This window comes from Eulemur rufifrons, chromosome 7, assembly GCF_041146395.1.
Source record: "Eulemur rufifrons isolate Redbay chromosome 7, OSU_ERuf_1, whole genome shotgun sequence".
NCBI classification, from domain to species: domain Eukaryota; kingdom Metazoa; phylum Chordata; class Mammalia; order Primates; family Lemuridae; genus Eulemur; species Eulemur rufifrons.
Window position 1 is genome coordinate 23182830 of NC_090989.1, and position 4976 is coordinate 23187805.

Below are 4976 nucleotides of genomic sequence, written 5' to 3' on the forward strand. Positions count from 1 at the left end.
GACTAGTTTTGATTTTCTATGGAAAATGTTACACAGCTAAGTAAATAAAATTTCTTGTAACTTGTGTTTAAAACTTTATGCAAAGAATTAGCTATATGACATTGTTATTTGTATTCCTAGGAGACAAATTACAGATTTTAAAGAGAGATGCTCTAATCATATCAAGATTTGTGCTGCACCAAACTAGTCTTTATCTCTTCCTTTCATTTAAATAGAATTTCTGTGGCCATTTATATGTTAAAGTAATCTAACCCTCTCTTCCTTATCTTACTGAGAGTGGTAATTTTCAATATAGCTTTTGAACTCCTATACCAGCCAAAATTATCTTCTAGACACTTTTTATCAAATATTATTGTATCATCATATTTCTATAACTAAGGTCTCTCAAAGAAATTCAAATCTCTGCATTATGATTTTCACACATCAGGATGAGAGAAGAAAATTCTAAAGCAAAACAAACCAGCAAACAGATAAAACAATAAAAACGTAAATGACTTCAAATGGAGAGTATTTGAAATTAAGAACATTATACAGAATAAAGTAAATCACCTAAAATGTTCTTGTTAGTTAAATTACTATTTAAGTAAATAAGTATATTAAAATAAAATTTAATTATTGAGTAAAACATTTTTCAAAATAATAATTATATTATTATTAATATTATAGCATCATTGTCAACATATAAATATTACTTCAAGAAGAAGAAAAATCATTCCTTAAAAATTTAACTACCACTGAAGAAGCAAAAACATTTATTGACAAACTGCATTCTTGAAAGTCACCAGATTGCCAAATTGGATACATATCTTATTATTTAGGCTAGTAAAAAGCATAGTAAATATTGAACTTTATGTAAAAAAACAACACTTTGATATGCATACCTAAAAATTTTACAAACAACGAACAGCAACAAAAACAAAACTAAAAAACAATCATAAATATAATAGAGTTTTTCTTCCAAATCCTTTGTGCAAAATAGAATGCAAACTAGAACAATTTTCAAACTAAGACCAGTGTCATTCAGCAAGAATTTTGCATGTCTTAATAATAAGTATACCTATATACCAGTTTAATCAATAAACTGGTATGTAGCTTATCTTCAAGATAAGCATAAAAATGATTCTGGTCTTAAAATACTCCTAGGAAATTTTCAAAGCTAGAAGACAATGGAAGGTCATTGACAGGATTCTAAGGAAAACACTTATGTAGGTTTGTATCTCAAGGTAAAATGTTCATAGGTGAATATTCTCACATTTATAAACAATCTTAAGAAATACAGCATGCTTTTGTCCTCTCTTCACCTTAAAACATGATTATTGTTTTCTGCTGTACAAAATGCATGCTCTCCTAAAACTTTATATGCTGTCAAAATACATAATTTAGAGTTTGAAATTTAATGCACAGTTGATTTAAAAATTACAAAGCCAATTCAGCCTAATGGGCTTATTAAAGGGCAATTTTTGCTTTTATTACATTATATATAAAGAGGCGAAAATGTCAAGTAGGTTTTCTAGCATCCTTGAAATGGAAAAGAAGAATTTCTCACATTTTCCTATGTGTACTGTTCTAGAGGCAGCTACTTTAAAGAATTTTTGCTGTAGCTTTTGATATTTTTCCATATATTTACAGAATATGCCTATATTTTGTGATTATTCATTGGCTTCCTATTAACAAATACGAGGTTATACTACATACCTTATATATAAGTCATTTTCCTTTTTTACAACTGAGGTAAAGAGGCTACAATGATTATTTTTAAATTTTTATACATCTTTTTCTTGTTTGTTTTTCATAGAGTTAATCATTGTTCCCTTTATTTTGTTTTCGCTCCATGTATATTTCCTTTTAAAAAGTGGAAATATTTTTTCAATTATCATGTTTTTAAATTTCATTTTCATTTCTAAGATAACAGCTGTCTTAAGCCTTCTAACCTGTTCCAGTATTGATGTCCAAATGCTGAAAATTATTTTGATGAAGTATCTTCTTTAGTAGCTTCCTGAGAAAATGGTAATAAAAAGAAAACTTTTGATACTTTTCATATCTGGGAAACTTTATTTTGCAATTTGTTTATCATTTAGCTAGAAATTTTATTCTGAGTTGGAAAGAATTTAACCTTGGAATTTTGAATGCCTTTTAAAATTTTCCAATAGTTTGAGTTGTTGCTGTTGAAAACAAATACAGTTGTGATTCTTGACCTTTTGTGTGCACTCTTTTTTCCTGCAAGGTTGTAGAAACTTCTCTTGGAATTTAGAACTCTCAAATTTCACTGGAGTGCATCCATGATGTGGCTTTTCTGTTTTCATTGTGTCCATCATTTTGTGTGCCTTTTAAAGCTGGAAACTTTGTCAGTTCAGGGAAATAATCTTGAATTAGTTATTTGTTCAAGTCCTCTCTGTTTCCTAACAGAACTGCTATCACTTATGTTGCTTCTCTGTTTTAAAAATTCTCTCTCCTATTTTTGTCTTTTTCCCCCTATTTTCTAAGAAATTTTCTCTAATCCTTGTAGCACCTTTTCTTTTTTTTTCTGTTGTCACCAGTTCTATTTTTTATTTTATAAATTTGTTATAAGTGTGATTACTATGCCAAATCCAAGGATTAATGACAGACCAACAATGACCACACAAAGATGGTGGAAATGCTCCTAAACTGTAAAATTGTGGAATGAGTTTAATGGTAAGAAATTCACAGTCAGCTTAACTACACATTCAGATGGAGAAGCCAGACATCCCACTTTGTCCTTGTTCCTACTCTTTCACTATAATCATGACATAAAAGTTGAGGGCTTCAGGTAAAGCACCTTGGAGGTTTGATCTAGCATTTCTGGAAACATCATAGACACTAACACTCATTCAGCAAACATTCAGGGAAACTGTGTTCCAGACACTTACATGCCAGAGATATTCAGACGATTGGAATATGTAGCATCTTTTCAACTCTTTATAATACAATGTATTTATTGCCCAAGGATTTGGTGAAAAAATTTAGGTATTTCCACAAGAAAGTGAGTTAAACATTAAAGCTATGGGAAGGCCTAGAAGATAAGTTAGCACCACCACACTAATTTTCAGACTCATTGACCCAAAAGAGATATAGTCAGAAAACAGCTGCTGCCACCGAGAAGCAGGACACTTAACAGTTTCTCTGCAGCCTATGTGAATGGATGCCAGAGGAATACAGAGGTCACTGCAAAAATTCGCACCTAATTCCCAACATTCACTGCTGGAGGAAGAAGAAAATTGCTTCTGTTTCCTCTCCACATTGCAAACCTTAGTGGAATGCATTGCTGATTGTGAAAATCAGCTCAGAACACTAAAGACAAGGGAAGACTGGAGATATGGTCAGGTACCTTCCAGCCTAGATATATAGGACAGAGTAGGGCAAGGGCTGAGAAAAAAAAGGCTAATTGCTTAAAAAAAAAAAAAAAAAAAAAAAAAACATGCTCCATAAGTCACAACCATTCATACTTATCATTTTTGGTTGAGAGATCATATATACCAGAATAGAATCTTGTGATGCCCTGCCTAATGGTAGCACCTGGGTGCCATAGATGTGAGCATCAGTTGGTGGAAGGGGATAGAGGTTTACTCAGCACAGTGATTTTTGTGGGGTACTTATGGGGTACCCTGATCCTCAGCTGATAGATATTCCTACAATACGGAGTATTTCTGTTCAGCCTCTAGTGAGATTAAACATCCACAATTTTATTAGGGTTTGGAGAAAGAATACCTATCTTCTTTTTGCATGATAGTTTTAATCTAACATTCTCACCCAGGAAGAAAAATACTAGCAAAAAGATAGCACCCACATACAGACTTCAGAGAGAAAAATGGGATTTATTTCAATCAGAGTTATTTTTAAATGAGTCAATTTTAAGAATAACAAAAGCAACAGTAATACCAAAGTATTAGAAAGCATCACTGTATTCCACCTCTGCCAGAAGGTTTATAAACTTGATGGAAATGGCTTAATAGGCTAGAAAAATACTGCCATGTAATTTTACAACTCATTTTAAGTAAAAAAAAAAAAATTAATTAGCACATACAAGTGTTGGAAATCTTTTTCACTATTGTTATTGCCTCTTAATAATTCTTTACTAATTTTAACAAATTCGGGATCAATAGAGCTCCCCTAATTTTTGAATGAACAGTTTTGTTACATTGGCACATTTTCTAAGCTTCTACAAATTCCATTTTACTTCTAAGTTTAGAATCAGATTAATGGTTCTTCAATTTGTCTATCGATAGAGTAGAAAAAATTTCCTCATAGACAAAACATATGCCCACATGGAGATTCTGATCTAAAAAAAGGCATTTAAATTTTGTCTAAATATAAAAACATTCTCCGATATTGTTAACAATCATTAAATGAAGCCAGGTTTGCAAATATTTATCCTGATAATTTTCTAAATCAGTTGAATATTTAATATGTACTTGGGTATTATGTGAAATATTTTGAATTGATTTTGAATTACTAAATGTATTACAAATTTCTATTAAAATTGTAATGATTTTTTAATATTAAGCTCATCTTCAAAAATTAAATTATTAGAGAATTGTTTGCCTTTGATTTCAAAATGTCAGCCAAATGTACTGAGTGAAAGTATATTTAATAAGAAAATTTCCATTGAAAAACTTATTTTAGTTATGACTTAGCAGATTTTTGAAGATATGCTCAAAATTTCTAATAAATTCCACATTGAAAGATAATTGTATTTTATAGTAAATATGGTAATATTGGTAACATTGGATATAACTCTTTATCAGTTATAAAAATAATTAAAAGTGCAATTGATATTTAGAGTATGCATTCTATAGTATCTATTTTGAATACTATTGGCCTGATATTTCAGCTTAATTATAATAATTTTTAAAATCCATTCTCAAAACATCTTTGTAAATAAGTAAATGTGGTTTGATTGTCTAAGTCGAACTTCTAGAATTCCTTTAAAAACAACAAACAAATGATATTTGTTTGTA